Here is a 17,232-nt window from a genome sequence, read left to right on the forward strand (position 1 = left end):
TTCCTTTTCTGTATTTGAATTTTCAGTTGTCTGAGCAGTCCTGAAAGAGATGCAGAAAAAGCCATTTCCACTGTATTAATTTCTGTCCCTGCAGGGCAACCAGGTGGGAGATTTGATGCACCAGTTTCCCAAGGTGGCTCAGAGGGTCTTTGTGAATAGCGTGCAGAGCTTTCACAAATTCCTTCATAAAATAACTTATAATAACTTCAAAGGGTACTATAGTGAGAGAGATGTATTTTTATCTTACGAAATATTAAGAGCCTGAGGCAGGGAGTCAAGGTCGGAAAAGAGCACATTCATCATATTCAGCCTTCTAGAAAAATATTCAGAGGAATATACAGCGATAAGTCAGGCTATACCCTCGTCTCAAAACAGCTACTTAAATACTAGTTTGAATAAGGGTCATTAGAATATAAGCTGCTGCTCTTTTTTTATTTCTCCCCTGGGTATTTATGATATTTTTCCTTTAAAAACCCTGGCGTTGGCCTACTGCTTTTGTTAGGGGCTTTGTGGTAGGATCACTAGTGAAAGGCAGCACCGGTGTTTAGAGTCCTGCAAAGTCTTCAGTTTCTGTAAAGAAAAAAAAAATTGGCTTCATATGTAATTGAATCCACTGTGATCTAAAGATGTAAAGCAGCAAATGCTGGAATCACATTCTAGAGATCAGAGGTTATGGTATGTTAGGGCAGCTTTTGTTACATATTTTTATACTTCTGTTCTTCCAATTGAAGGTTTGTGCGGTAGTGTTTCTGAATGACTGAATAACAGAAACATAATTTAAATCGCAATGTGTTAAAATATTTGCCTTGTGTGCCAAGTTAAGAAACTTATGAGAGTTCCTGTATGATACCTTTGATTAAATCTTAAATCTCTGTGGAATATACAGTGTGTGGCTGCTCTTGACATACAGGAATACAAAATTAAGTACAGGTAATAATTAGTTCAGCATTGTACACCAATTAAATTAAAAGAATTATGATTTTACAATTAAATTTAGAAAATTTGCATTTGTCCTATTTACAAATGGTAAATTTGGTGTCAGTACCATATCTGTGACATTTACACAGTCTATAGTAGAGCTGCAAAAGAGCTTCAAAGCAAAGAGTAATCAGAAAATTATTAATTTTCAACATTCTCTGTAATTGCCAATATGATGAATGACAAATTAATATGTGGTAAAAGTGAGTGCTTTAGTTGTGAATGAAAGTGAGTAATGGTTTTAATTACAGTCTATATTAATGAAAGGTTTTAATCTGGTGGTGTTTTGTTTACATATTTAGTATTATGGGATGCTATGTGTATACTTTGGAAACGTAACATTAGGCTTCCGTTTCTGTTCAATATGTGTCCTGAAGCTAGAAACGCAAAGGTGAGCTTGTCCTCTTAAGGAAATTGATTAACCAAAATGCTCAGTATACAGCAACTTTGCTATTTTATTGAGCTGAACTGAAAACAGTGGTGATTTGTTTTAATAAACTGACTTTTTATGAACTATAATTATGTGGAGTTGGAGAATAGAGTATGTGCCCTGCTTGTATGTTATGTAACCTGATATGATATGAAATGAAATGCTCCAGGTACAGGGGAAAATAAGCCCTTCCTATGAACCTGACTTAAAAAGGGAACCACGGCTGCTCTCTTGTGAAACCCTCAGATTGTTTTTTACGAACATTGACCTTAAAATGAAAGAAGGTACTCCTGTGGTCAGTTAGCTTCTTCTTAAGTCCCTTTTCTGACATTAGATTGCTTTGTTTTTATACCTTTTACCCATGGTTGTGTTTTATTTTATTATTTTTTTTCACAAAAAGATAGGTATTTTTATTGATCTGAATAATTCAAATTCTTTTAGCGCTTACTGTAGGTATTCACTCTTAGTATTTCAAGGTCAGCCCAACTTTTTTTTTAGCTTCAGCAAAGCTTCCTGAATGAACTTTTACATTTTTTAAAAACTTTTCCACTGTAGTGCCAAGTCAAAGAAGTAGAAGAAAAGATTTTCACATTACTTGCTGACTCAGCAGTGTCTGTTAATCGTAAGGACAGTTGTTTTTTACTGTTAGCCATTGTAAAAAAATGTATTTTCTTATTAAGCAAGTAGCCTGTATTTATTCCACTGCCCTGCTCAGTCTTTGGATAGTGCCCTGAGGTCCCAAGTCAGAGGCAGCGTATTGGTCATCTCTTGCATTTAAAGGTTAGGAATTTAGAAGATTCAATTATACTGGTTGTCTCGGATGTCAGGCTAACAATTATGAAATTGGCCAGTGTAGATAGTTTTTCAAATTACATACTGTTGTTTATATTTTTCTTGATGAAAGTATGATGTTTTATTACATTGTTAGGTATGTATTGTCTTTTCAGACCATTCTTCCTGCTAGTTGTATTATGCATCTTTGTTCAATATACTGTTTATGATGTAGAATTGTAATGCTATTGACCTCAAAGCCAAAATAAATGTAGAATTAAGAGGAGAATTATGCATGTTTTATTTCATCATAGGAATATGGGCAAGAATGATGATTGTGAACAAATGTTGATAATTAAATATAACATTTGTAATGTTAAGTCCTTTGAGCCTTTTTACTTAAGCTCAGTATTATTGGTATTGTCTTAGATTAAATCTGTAGACTATGGAGAATCCATGATTTTGTTTTTGATGGGTCATTCTTACTTTTAAAAAGATTCATTTTGTTGCTAACAAGAAATTTGGCACAGATAAATCAAGGTGCTCTAATTTTGAGTCTGTTTTTTTTATTTTTAAAGCTGTTCGTTGTAATCCCCTAGTGAAGTTTGATGTAAATCTTCACCACTGTGATTTACATCTTAGTAGTATTACTGCTGGAATAATTATTAGTTGTTTCAGAAAAGTCACCTGTTCCTCTTTAAGGAAGTATGTTTGAGAATGTTGTGCACAATGGAAAACAACATGAAAGTATGTTTTTTTTTGTCATGAGTTTGGACCACCCTGGAGGGAATTTAAAGAAAGTACTTTCAAAAGTATTTAACTATTACCAGAGATAGTGTTTGAATACATCTGAAATGTTTGAAGGCTTGGGCTTGGATCGCTAGAAAAAGAGTACAGCTGGGATTATGGGAAGTTCTGTGGAAAAGTTCTCTCGAAGCCTAGCTCTGAATTTTAGTGGTGTAAAAAGACCATCTTTTTGTCCCCATAGGCATGTAGGCCTATTTACATTTGTGCAAAGCTTAGGTGAACCTTGTCAGATTGAAAAACTATAAAAGGCCTTTTATTAAGACATTAAGACATTTATAAAGGTTCCTTTTTGGAATGTATACATCGCTTCCCATTTTAAAGGATCGCAAAGCACTTTTACAGACAAGAGGAAAATACTTAATCTACTGTTGAAGTGTAAGATCTACTTGGGTGATGCTCAGATGCCATTATATGCTAGGAGCCCCACTGCACAACAAATCAGTGAAGAGAGAGAAATTGCTTTACCAATTGAATTAAGAAGAACGTTTGGTAGGCTAACATCTATCCATTTTCTAACCGCATAATCCAATTCAGGGATACAGAGGAGATGGAGCCTATCCCAGCAATCAATGTGTGCAAGGTGGGATACACACCCTGGAGGGGATGCCAGTCCATTGCAGGCAGACACAGACACACATACTGCCAGCAGGGGCAATTTTCCCAGAAGCCAAATAACCTACCAGTTTGAAAGTGTTTGAAATGTGGGAGGAAACCAGAGCACCTGGAGGAGAACACACAAACTCCATATAGTTCGCACTCCAGGGCTGGAGTTGAACCCAGGGCCTCAGTACTGCGATAACCACTGCGTAGTAGGCTAACGCATGGGTGCAAATCCAGGGTAGTATTTAACTAACCGTTGGGGGGCTTGACACTCCTACTCTTACAAACAGTAGATCCTGGATCTACTGATTGAAGGTCATTGGATCCCTAATGACCAAATAGTTAGACCCTCAATTTAATTTTTCACCTGTAGGACCACACCTCCTACATCATTGTTCCTGCTCACCATTCTGTTGGTCCACCAACACTACTTACAGTAGCAGTCTTGTTTTCCTAACAGGCCTTTATTCAGTATTTGAGATCTGAGAAGATCAGATCACAAGGTACACCTTAGACCTTAATTGGCGGGTTGAGTAGAGTTCTAAGATTCTCATTGCACTTCACATTCTCCCACAAGATTTGTTGGAGATCATATATGGTACTTAGAAAGTAAAAAAAAAAAAGCCCACTAAACTTAGTTATGCATTTATATTCACCCCTAAGCCTTTCTGGACATCCTGATGAGGGAGAAAATGGAATGGCAAGAGATGAAAGAAGAGAAGTGCTCCAGGAATTTATTAGAATAATGCATGAAAAAATTAATTTGAGGTTGATCTTAATCGTGTGACAGATTAGCAGTGGCTGATTTGGAGTATATTATGGTAACCTCAATATAAATTGTTCAGTAACCTTTTACTTCAGAAACAACATTTGAAACTTAAGGGGATGTGCAGTGTTTGAATTCTTTGGATGTTATACGCAGAGACCTTGAAAAACCCTTAGAGAGAAGGCAGTTTTACATATTTCCATTTCTTAGAAATGCCCTTTTATGTTATTATGTTGCATAAATGTTATTTTTTATTTAAATTTTTTTTCTAGGATTTTATTGCCTCTTAAAACTGACTGGACCCCCTTGGACTCAACTTTCTTGAATTTGTAATGGAATATATTAACTAATAGCGTAGCATCATTTCATAATTCTTGGACATTTTGATAAAAAATGCGGCGGTGTCTTATTAATTAGTGTGCTTCTTTGATCTGGAAATTCTTTCACATTAGCCTTTTGAAGCCCTAGCCAAAAACTTTGACCTTAAAATGAATTTTAACTTGATTCTGGACACGCAATGTTCAATTATTTCAATTATTTAGAACAAGTTGAAAATATGGTTGTTTGAAATTAATTTAAGGTGCTTATTAAAGCATTGAGTTTTCAATGTAAGCCCATGTATTTACACTATTACACTACTACCATAGTTTCTTTAGTGCAAGCCTGGACGGTCCTCTTGTTGAACTTTTATATCTGCATCTGAAATACTTAAAAGATCTATCATTACTGCTTATTGGCAGCTGCTGTGTTTTTCATACCTATTATTATTTTAAAGCTGAATATGTGTAAGAAAGTATAATGAAAGATTTTGCAGTTTGCTGTCCACTGCTGTTTACAATAGATATGCTGTTTTATTCATATCATTCATCTGCATGACACTACATTATGAATTGTAAATTCTACCTCCTGCTTGTACATTATTGAAAATTCACTACTTCATTTCCAATTTTGGGATCTGCCATTATTTAGTTGGCTAATACACAGCAGGGTGGAGTAGTGGTAAGGGTTCTGGATTCTGCACCATTCTGGTTCATGGGTTCAGATCCTGTTTGACTTGAGTAAGGCTCATTGGGAAATGCCTTGCTGTATAAATAATTAATAATAATTATAATTGCTTACACTTATATAGTGCTTTTCTGAACACTCCACTCAAAGCGCTTTACAGGTAATGGGGACTCCCCTCCACCACCACCAATGTGCAGCATCCACCTGGCACGACGGCAGCCATAGTGCGCCAGAACGCTCACCACACATCAGCTATCAGTGGGGAGGAGAGCAGAGTAATGTAGCCAATTCATAGAGGGGGATTATTAGGAGGCCATGATTGGTAAGGGCCAATTGGAAATTTGGCCAGGACACCGGGGTTACACCCCTACTCTTTTCGAGAGGCGCCCTGGGATTTTTAATGACCACAGAGAGTCAGGACCTCGGTTTTACGTCTCATCCAAAGGACGGCGCCTGTTTACAGTATAGTGTCCCCGTCACTATACTGGGGCATTAGGACCCACATGGACCGCAGGGTGAGCACTCCCTTCTGGCCCCACTAACACCTCTTCCAGCAGCAACCTTAGTTTTTCCCAGGAGGTCTCCCATCCAGGTACTGACCAGGCTCACACCTGCTTAGCTTCAGTGGGTTGCCAGTTGTGAGTTGCAGGGTGATATGGCTGCTGGCGTAGTCTTTGAGATGTCATTGTAAATTAGATTTTTTTTCATTGACTTACCTAAATAAAGGATTCAACATATCCCAGTAGAGCTTGCTCTGGGCTGGAAAGCTATCTTAGGGAAGTACAGAAGGCAATTTGTAGAAAGGCGGAAGTGATCATTCAACCCATCTAACCTGTCTTTGCTGACCCTCTCTGGGAATGTCCAAGTTCGATTCTCTGTATTATCGAGAACCTTCTAACTGCCCCTTCCCAGAAACATCCCTTCATAACTCGTAACTCTGTTAATTCCACTGTCACTGTCACAGTTGTTTTCACAGGTTCCAGAGTTGATTGCAATTGATTGATCCAGTAATGCAGCAGCTTTAATGCTGAGACTGCTACTTTAAGACAGTTAATTGCCAATCATTTATGATGATGTGTGGTGCTGATTTGCCAACTAGAATTCTAAAGCTTCTCCCTCCTCCCAAAAAATCTTATTCCAATAATTCACATTTGCCACAAGACTAAAGCAAGCTGCTGCAATGCAGTCCAAAGCATGCCAATTAAAAATGTCTGATTATTACCTTTAATCAGAAAAAGTAAAGCTTGTTACTACAGGGTAAAAGTGAACCTTAGAAAGTAGGTTATTTGAAAAGTGGACAATGTCTCCACTTTGAGTGTCTAGACAGTGTTTCTTGGAGACTGTATACCTTTTTGCTAAAGCTGTTTTGTTTTTCTGGTAGTAAAAAAAACTTATTACAGAATTATCTTCTGAAATATTTTTTAGTTTTTTTGTAATAAAATAAAAGTTGTGCAATGGAGTATCTTGGTTCAGCCAGTGAATTTAAACTGAAATAAAATCTGTTTATTGCATTTGCCAAATGAACAGGAAACGAAGGCTGTATTATGTGGGGGGTATTTAAAGGTGTGGTGGATTTGTGATGCTGTTTGTTACTGCAAAGTGCTTTTCATACTTTTATCTACATCAAGGTTTAAAGTTGAGCAATCGTTGGCACATTAGATTTGAAATACTGCGGTACACAATTATTCCAGGGTGGGAACTTAATTTTACCTTGTAACTGATTATACTGAAAGTCTTTGACATCATCACAGTGTACTGAATACTATATCATTACATTCAGGTTGTATACAGTCCCCTACTTTAGCTAGGTTTCTGTACATTTTCTTTATATCAGTTAAATGCATGAAGATATTTAGTAGAGCAAAAATCTGGCTCACTTGGAGCATGATTCTCGACCTTCTGTTTTGCTTGTAATGTTTAAAAGCCATGAAAATGAAATCATTTTAACCAACACATCTTGAGTGATTAAGTTTGCATGCAGCATAATGTTTTTTTTGTAAGAAACAGCTGCCAGGTGTGTGCACTCTATAGAGTTTTTAGACAGGGTTATATAGACGCATACAGTGGAATTCAAACATGTTAGAACTGGAATGAGCAGATATCTTGCCTCTTGATTAGTACAACGACCACCTGTTAACGTGGAGTAGCTTTTGAACATTGCGTGTTGATGTAACTGACCATTCCACACTTCGTCTGATTGCGTCTCAACAGGGGGTGTAAATTGGATGTCTATTTTATGCTTTTTTTTATTGCCACTGCATACTTTATTTCAAAAAAGTCTAATCATTCCAATTAATCTGCCATCTGGGAGATTATTTTTGTGTGGGTGAAGAAAAGTTTGAAATTGAGGGGAGGAATTATTCCCTTATGATAAAGCTTTCGGATATACAGTATTTTGCTAGTGTAGTTCATTTTGAATTGGAAGTCAGATTCTAGCTTCCAGTGACATTCCAATTCTAAATAACAAACCCCAGGGAGTTGCATACCAACATGAAACAAGCTTAGGCCACACATCTCATGTGGATGCAGATTGGAATGATTTGAAAAGGACTGTGTATAAATGGTGTAATTAAGACGTCCCCACATTGTATCCATTCTTAAATATTCACAATGGGTGAATTGTTGGTGGGGATATGTTTTAATTAACCTTTTTCCTAGTTTAACTAGGAGGCACAATTGCCTTCTCCTTTAGACCCACAAGAAATATTTAATGAACACATTGTCATACATAAGCCATAATATACTTTATGTATGATTTTTTCTGCCATGCAAGGCACTGTATTGTGTCATATTTGATATATAGACTCTTCTTGCCTGGTTAAAGTTACCTGAGAAATTAACCTGATTGGAATGCTGTAGGTTTAGAGAGGTAGAGGTATGAAGAGAATTTTCTTTGCAAAATGTTGATCATTCTTTTAAGCTTGTGTGATCCTTTCTTGAACTGGGGTTCACATCTGTTCATGCTGTAGCTTTTGTAGATGTTAAAAATAATTTGTTGTATCAAGTGTGTTTGTACAACTTTACAGTGCTTAATTTGTACTTTTGTACTTAGCGACTGATGGCATATTCCTTTATACAGGCTCTTTTGGAACACTAGAGCCTGCTTCCCTGGTGACATAAGTGTAATTGTTTCCAGCATGGTGCAAGTTAAAAGCTTGATCTCCACATTGATAACTTTGCAGACCTAAGGGACAGGATTTGAGATTTCATTCATAACCAATTTTAACCCAAAATATTTAATGACAACATAATGAACTTAATGAACACATAATGCACTACATTCACTATGACTCCATGTTTGCCTTATAATAAAATGTTAAAAGAAGTTTTAGAGACAAATGAGGTGCATATAAGTTACTTATTGTCCAGTAATGCAGTTTTATTCATCAGATAAAAGCTTTGAAAGACACCCTTTTGTTCTTTATTTGAAACAACTTTTGTATAAACAAATAAGTTTAAGGGTCTCAAAAAATAGTGTAGTAATAACTGTGCTTTCAAAAACAACAGCAGCAATACATATATGAATGCACAACCACACCCAATAAATGTGCTTTCGGACTGTGAGTAATTTATTGGCTTGCCTGATGACAAAATGTGAAACTTAATCCTTCAAAGGGCAGAAGTCAACTGTTCCAGCACTCTCTAAACAGATCACCCTTTCCGTTATTGACACATGCTGTCGACATTCATCAAACTAGTCGATCTTTATTATCATTGGTTTTATTCTTCTGCCTTCCTGTCCTTATTCCCATGCTCTTGAAGTGACAGCTGTTAGGGAAAGTCTTCCTCTGAAGCAGTTGTTCTGTACAGTAACCCAAAATGAAGACATTCTGTACCCTGTTCCTGTCCTTTCGGCTCTTGAGATATTCTTTACAGCATTGTTATCTATCATTTATAGCATATTAAGTGAGGAATGCACTCAACCAAAGGCATTTTCCATACCATGGTGCCATGGCTCTAGTGGAGTTATTGGTCACAGCCTGACATCCAGGAATAGGAAATCAAAGGTCGACTTCAGCTGTTAAATATTTTTTAGGTGAAAACAACTTACAGTTTTACAGAGTTCGTATCTGGGGATACAGCACTGCATTTCTCTTAGTCACTACAATGGAAACAGGCAGTCTTTAAACAATATTGACAAAAAAATTAAGCGTAACACTTCTCGGCAACAAACCGTAGACAATTTGGGATTCAGTACAGTTCTGTGTGTGCATTTTTCAAGGACGCCTCCGTTTTACATATTGATTCTGAAGGCGAAATACAGAGCAAGACTTCTTTTCATTACCAGTGGTCATTTAATAGCTAGTGTGGACAGACAGAGGACACCACCTCACCAAATGCATGTGCCTATTAGCTTGGTGTAGACAGAATAACTACCATTTCCACCTTTAGAAGGGAGCTTGGCTGGAGCTGACCACACACTGCACTCTTTTCAAGTCGGAAACCAGTCACATGGACAAGCAAGGAATGCTGACATTTCATATTTCAGGGCCGGCTTTCCACACTGCAGACGTCTTATGAATGCTTCTATACCAAATACAATGGTTGCCTTTTCTGTATTTAACATTGAAATGATATATTCACACAAGTTCACTTGCAAAAGTGTTTCAGTATCTGAAATGGAAATAGGAATGTTTACATGTCCACATGTAAGATACTGAACAATATTTAATTTGGACTTTGAATACTTGTAGAATGGTTATGCAATAGGGTAATTGCTGCTCTTAAATAATTACATACGGTACTTCAGATTAATTAAATTAACGTATTCTCACACTATGCTTTCTTAGCTCTCATACAAAGGTATGAGAGGTTTTTGTTGTAAATGTGTAAAACCATGAAATCATTGGGTGATCGACAAATAGGAATGTATCCAAATTTTGAATTTGCATACCGTACAAAGCTTTCTTGAAAGTATGTTTTTTGGCTTTAAAGATTTAAGAGGCAGTTTTCAGTGTAGTGTAATGCTAGGAAGGACTTGATGAACAAAATTATTTTGACTTTATAGGATAGACAACCACTGGCAAGTTCACATTAATACTTGTTTGTGCGGAAGTGGAGTGCTGGGGAGCAGGAAGAAATCCATGCATTCTCTCTTCAGTTTAAATTAAGAATATCTCTGTTCATATGTTTGCATTTGTATCAACACTTACTAAAGGAGAATAATGCCTCTGTGTTTTCAGGGCCTGGCTGTTCTGTGCTAATCGGTAAGAAGGGGAAAAGTTCCAGTTAACTGCAGAGAGGAAATGCCCTTTCATATAAATAAGGAAGGAATGCCACTGGAACAGTGTTTTGACTATAAAGGTTGAAGATGATGTATCAAGAACAGCTCTCAATAAACTGGCTTATGGTAAGTTGTAAAATTGCTTGAAATATCTGCCTATGATTCTTTACAATATAGACTTGCAGATGGAGTTTTCGTATTAAATGCTTTAACCTCATATTCTTAAAGGTAATTATTTTGCTAGTAGTGTCACTTTATCAGTACCTTACTCCAGACACTGTTGGCATCAGCTCTCTAAATACTATAAAGATGCTTCATTTCATGTCAAGAGACTGAAATTCGGGTTTCAGACATACTCAGAGGAATTCTTTGCTAGGAAAACGGGGTTCACCTAAATAGAATTGTCTTTGTAGAAAATCAAGCAGCTGGCTTTTTTCTTTTGTAATTTGCAGAACTTGACAAAGAATGTCATCTCTTCCTAGCTGAATCTTTTTCTTTAAGAAATTGAGGGAATCTTCACAGTAATAGTCCCTTTGGGTCTTATGACATCCAGATACTTTATAGTGCAGCCTTTTCCCCTTGTCCAGTGGTCATACAGTAGGTGCAATCATTGTCATAGTGAGAGCTATTTCCTCTTTTAAAAACTATAAAAATGAAGTTATATGATCTGGCTGACATTGGTACGTTACCAATTAAAGGTGTTTTTTTGCGGTGAACAATTGTCTCGCCAGACTTTTAAAAGTAATTAAAACTGATAATGTAAAAGCCTCCCGTGAACAGTTTTGCACTTTCAAGGTGTGTATCACAAAGAGAATTAAAAAGGTGTATGTTGTGTAGCACCCATAAAACCTAGCCCTGTCATTAGTTTACATGGGAACAAATAGGTTTATAAATAAATTATAATGGTTTTCCCCCTATCATAAAAACTCATTATGTGACACACTATTTTAGATTCTTCTTTTTGTGAAACTGTCTTTATGAAGAATGGATAATGTTAGTGTTTTTCAAGATGTGAAGTTCTATCAAATCGCACAAATCTGTTAAAAATGTAATTCCCTTTGCACGGCTTACATTTTGCTGCTTTTAAGGATACAAAATCTATGGCCTCTACGGACACTCAGGTATTACTATGTAAAATGTGTAACCGACCAATAATATGAGACAATTTGATTTCTCTGCTCATCGTTCATGCTCTATCGCTAACCAGCTGACCGCTGAGGAGCCCTTCCCAGATCACCACTGAGTAATATCCGGGAAAACATTTGGAAAAGGCTGGAGAATAATGCAAGGCAATCGGATGCTGTGCAGTTAACCTGCCATCCTGGATTAGATTGAAAGTTAATATTTCATATCTTAATGATGGTTAAAAATGCAAGCCAGTTGTGGCTTTTTTTCTTTTTTTTTTCTGGTGAGGATGCTGGTATGGGGATAATTTCTCACTTACATTTATTATTGATACCATTGAAAAGCCAGAATTGAATTATTAATGCAAGAGTATGGCACTTCTTTGTTTTTCTTTTTTGCTATTTTTGTTTGTTAGTGTTTCCAGTTGCCGGTTTAAGTGTCCTCTGCTGACAGACTTGATTAGCCTTGTGGAACTGGAGCTTGACACTCTCCAGAAGAGAGCAGAGATGTAGTTTACAGTGATTAATTGGGAGGGGGGTAGGGCAGAGCCTGTAGATTGCATGTTGTGCAAGCAATTTAGATGTTCCAGATCATGTTTTTCATATCTGGATGTCACCAGCATCCGTTCTTTAATTTTATTTCTTTCAGTGAGGGCTCATATAAAAAAACAAGTATTGCTCTTTGTAGATGAACAAACAACAAAGTAGAAGAGAGGGTATGTCCTTGCTTTTGAGAGTGATTTAGCATATAGTCACTAATCACTTTCAAACATGTATGAAAATTATTTGTTTATAATATCCGTTCTTGTTTATAATATCCAGCAGATTTACTGCAAAACAATTCACACGGAGACCTTAGGAATGGGAATGGTAGGATTTCAGCACTCACTGCTCTTAGTTTATATTGGATTAAAAAGTCAGTGGAGAAACACTGCAGGATCTTGAGCTGCCATTACATTTAAAATTGCTTGGAGAGAGGATATTTGGTTTAATTTAAAATGTGAGGATGTGAAAGACATTTTCCCAAAAATCCACATTATGAGTGGTCTGTAAGTCTGCAAAGGCTGTAGTTAGTCGGTTTTTTTTATTTGCAAGTCTGTGAAATTAAACCACGTTAGTCTTCTGTCACCCAGTTAGTCCATTTGAAATAATACATATTATATCCATCTGTCCCACACATTAAAGAAGTGTTAAAGGAGTACAATGAGGAGGTAAATTTTTCTCATAATCTCTGTGTACTTTGCTAAGAACTACAGCTGTCTACGGTTAATACAATATAGCACACTCATTTATATTAATTTCCTGTGTAGCGACCGTTAGTCAACATTGACGTAAATGTTAGTTGACTTCCTTTTTTGCCTTAATTGCTAGTGTTTATTTTCATGGTTATGCAAGATCAAAGCAAAGTGAAAAGCCTTAAGCACTGTGTACAAATGCAAACGTGACAAGTTAGAAAGGAGTTTGTTAAACTTGATTTATTGTATCCATTTTAGGTAATGAGGGCAGCAACTGGTGACATTATTCTGGGCTACAGCTGTAGCCTTTCAAATGAGAAAAGTTCACTAAAACAAGCTCTGGCTTTTTATTCTATCAATATGATCTGTGTTAAGTCACTGTACTGTACTGATAGACCTTGAGCAAAAACTAATCCTAATGCCAGCATGCAGGTTGTAAATTGTTAATTTGTTAATTAACAGGTCAAGACAAATTGAGTTGCGATGACAACATACAAATGGTAGTCATTAACTGTCCAAACTGGGAAGACAACTTCGCAAGCAGCATAATAACATATTTGAAAAATGTTATTGAAGGATGTGAATATACGGTGTGACTACACTGCTTTTAATTCTTGACCTTTAAAAAAACGTCTAGACAATAAACCTGCCTTTCCACTTCTTAAGACTAATGCCTTTATTTGCCCCCACATTTTGGAACAGGCCTGTGTTATAAATAGAAGGCTGAGTTTCTCAGCATATAGTTGTAAGTGACGATCCTATTTGACTGGTGGCATTTAAATGCAGGAATGGTTTTAGAAAAAATGAGAAAAGAAACTGCAGCCAACAGAGCTGGTATTACAGTTGCATAAAAGGTCCTAAATTAATCATGTTATGAGAAGCTGGAGAAAATGCCATCTTGGGTTATTAAATTGTGACCTTGATTCCAAAGGGCTTAGTACATATGAAAAATGTACAAGTAGTGCTATACTGTGTTTGAATGCATTTTTGTGGTGTAATTCACACTGCCTCCTTCTGAACTGGTATGTCTGTACATGTGTTTTTGACCAAAAAATAATTGTGATGACAGGATAATTCAGACTTAACTTATCATAATGCACAACAGACAACAATATGAACATTCAACGTATCTGCAGTGTTTTGACATTCCTTTTTCCAATGTGTGTAATTAGCTTCCTTTCTCTTGTCAGTCAAGTTCAGAATGAATGCATTAACATAATGTTTATTTAAAGGTACTTTTTATATAATACAAATGCCCTCATCTGGAACAAGGAAAATATGATCCACCTTGGATCATATGGCTGGTTTTCTTGATTTTTTTTTGGTCTTGTTTTAAGTTATTAGGTGGACATTATATGTGGGCCATATATCAGCATTAAAACATGTAGACTTCTTAGACAAATGGGCTTTATTCCCTTGTAGTGGTATTTCAGCATATTATATTATACATAAACCTTAAGGAGTGGAACAATATGGAAGACATTCTCTTACACGTCTGGGACTACTTGCATTTTACATACAGACACTATGGTTTCATTCACAAAAAAGTTCTTATGTAATAAGGTGTACCTTATGCAAGGTGACTGACTTCAAGACAAAGGCTGGGGTGGAGCAAACTTGATAAGGTGCACATTTTTTTGTGAATGAGGCTCTCAGTGATTAAGAACTAGCCCTTGAAACTCAGGCCACAGTTAAGCTTTTTAATTCCCTCTCCTTTTTGTCAAAGCTGTGTAGTGCATGTATTTTACGATTGCCCTTGATTTGATATAAGACTACATAGTTAGCGGCAGCTATAAATTCCAGCACCCTGCTTAATATCTCTGCTCCTGGGATTTTCCAGTGTGATTTATTGCCCTGGTTAATGTCTGTAAAGCCCGGAGTCCATGGAATGGAAACAGGTCCTTGTTTAAATAGTTTCATGAGTCAAAGACATTCTATTATGTCTGTTTCTGTTTATTTGCTTCAAGTTCCACCACACATCTTTAAATTGATAGCATATGTTTCATTTCGATTTCAAGTATCATAAAAGAAATTCCAAGACCCCTTGAATTTGATAAATTTGTATATTTATTAAAGCTGTACTGGTATGCAAGTACTGCAGACCGAATTCGAATACTTAGACTGAAGCATTTATCCAAAACAACTTACAGCACATCTTTAGCCATTTATACAGCATGGATATTTCAGTGGAGGAATCTAACTGAAATACCCTTCTCAAGAGTACAACAGCAGTGCCCACCCAGGACACGAACCTGTAAGTTTGTAATCCAGAAACCACATCACTGCTCTGCTGCAGGTTTCTTCTTATAAAGGTGCTATTGCCCACAGCTACGACTGACCTGTCTGAACAGTTTGCAATAGTTTATTGTATTAAGGTATTCTCAACAGTGTTACAAAACGTTTCTAATTGTCTGTATTAAGACAGCATTTCACTACTTTTATAAACAAGGTATAGACATTATTCAAGGTTGAAATGCAAAAAACAATGAAGAGTTTGAAAGTAATGTTACTATTGAAAATGAAGAATACAGGTTTCTGTTGGAAAAGTTGCAGTGTAGACTTTAATTTTTCAGCAGTCAATCTAAAAAAGTACTGTATCAAAACGTTACTTTTCATGAAAGCCTGAATTTGCTCATAGTGTGGGAATACTAGATGAGTAATTTCTTCCACAGTGCTCTGAAGACAGGACAGCTGGCTTTGTTTGTATGTGTATATTCATCATTCTTTCACTCCATATAATCAAAAATGAGCACAAAAAAGTCATGATAGTAAGGGAATGAATACCAGATTCCTGAATTTAAACTTCCACTGTCAGTGTTCTTTACCCCTGGGTTTGAGATATATTGGATGCTCCTGATTTGAACACAAGGTTCCAATCCTGAGAGAGTATGACAAACGGGTTAAGTTTAGTATATTATGTGTCCAATATGTAAATCATATAAAAAAAGACGTGTTGCAGCTTGAGCTCAAACATTTCAGCCAGACTGCTGTTCAGAGAGTGCTTTCTCTAGTGACAGAGAAGGCAACTAGTTAGTCGGTTAGGGCTAGTATTTATGGGGGCAGGGGTGCAGAATGACAGGTGTATCGAGTAGTCAGATCTCTCTTAAAGCTTGGAATTATAAATCTTTCCTATGTTTTATTTTTTCCGGTGAAACTGTACATTACACATTTCTAGGCACGTTTAACAATTCCAGATGAGGTGCTGTTCGTATAATGGAAACTTTGCTTACATGTACAGTACATTTTAAATACATTTAATCCTGCCTAGGTCCCTGGTTGCTGTCTGCATGTGTATTGTTGGGGGTTACATCTATATTGAAAGCCCAAAGGATGCATTCGTTTTTTTTTTTCCTTTCCACATTGGCAGTGGAAACTCATACCACTGAAAGATAAGGAACAGCATTTATCACCCCTCTCTCGCATTAGGTAGACCTTTTTTATCTACCACACATTTGGATTCCACTAAGTGCTGTGTGCATCAGGGACCGTATTCTCTAGACTGCAGTTGTGTTGGTACAGGAAATCTGTTGCCTTAGATGCATCTGCCTAGTCTGGTCAGGAAAAAATGCACAAACGTGTAATGTTATATATTTGAGTATAACTACTGCATACAGACAGCATTCTGAAGTGTCTAAGGAGGAAGACACTGTTAGGCTGTTAATCATTACTATTACTTTGTATACATAAAATGTACCTTTAGTGAATATAAAGCCCAAGTGTTGGCTTTCACTAGAATCTCTGGTTTTAGAAAAAGAATTAAGAAACAATCAGAAATAGTTTCTATTTCTTTTTATTGCTACAAACAAAATTTAGTGTTGCAACATACAGTCACTTTGTTAGGCTGCCCATGGTTAGTGTGTTAGGATTGCTTTTAATTGTAAAAACAAGCGTTTTTGTCACTACACTTGAGTTAAATTTCAAAAATAAAGGTCAATGGCTAGAAATAGTATGACATTACCCAGAATAAGGAAGAAAACTCCTGTTAAATAGTGAATGTCTACTCATTCGTGGCATTTGCTATCCTTGTTGAAAAATTTATACTTTCACAAATACTGATATTATTTGTGATAACAATCCTGTCTGAACAACCCAGCTTGACCTCCTTTTTAATCCCTTGAGGACTGCATTATTAAAAAGCTTTAATCAGAATGGAATTGACCTGTAGTTTCTCACTTCACCTTTGTACAAAGAGCAGAAGAATCAAAATGATCTTCATGCTCATGTATTATATGTAATGGCTTAGTAGTAGATATTGCTGCTACTAGTAGAGGATGCATTTTTCATTCTAGTGT

General features: G+C 36.4%; 1 protein-coding gene across 8 annotated transcripts in view; it reads left to right on the plus strand.

The window, feature by feature from the left end:
* Positions 1-17,232, plus strand: part of ndst1b (N-deacetylase/N-sulfotransferase (heparan glucosaminyl) 1b) — an 81,211-nt gene that overhangs the window by 14,918 nt on the left and 49,061 nt on the right. For 5 of the 8 annotated variants that reach the window (XR_015926142.1, XM_088604328.1, XM_088604327.1 and 2 more), the window contains one exon: positions 10,541-10,707. The exons of 2 other annotated variants lie outside the window; for them this stretch is intronic. The gene's annotated coding sequence lies outside the window, so the exon portion shown is untranslated. Of the gene's footprint in view, positions 1-10,540; positions 10,708-11,645; positions 11,703-17,232 lie in introns of those variants that run through there. One more of the 8 variants, XM_088604334.1, reaches the window with a different exon arrangement.

This window comes from Lepisosteus platostomus, chromosome 13, assembly GCF_059453375.1.
Source record: "Lepisosteus platostomus isolate fLepPlt1 chromosome 13, fLepPlt1.hap1, whole genome shotgun sequence".
In the NCBI taxonomy this organism is placed as follows: domain Eukaryota; kingdom Metazoa; phylum Chordata; class Actinopteri; order Semionotiformes; family Lepisosteidae; genus Lepisosteus; species Lepisosteus platostomus.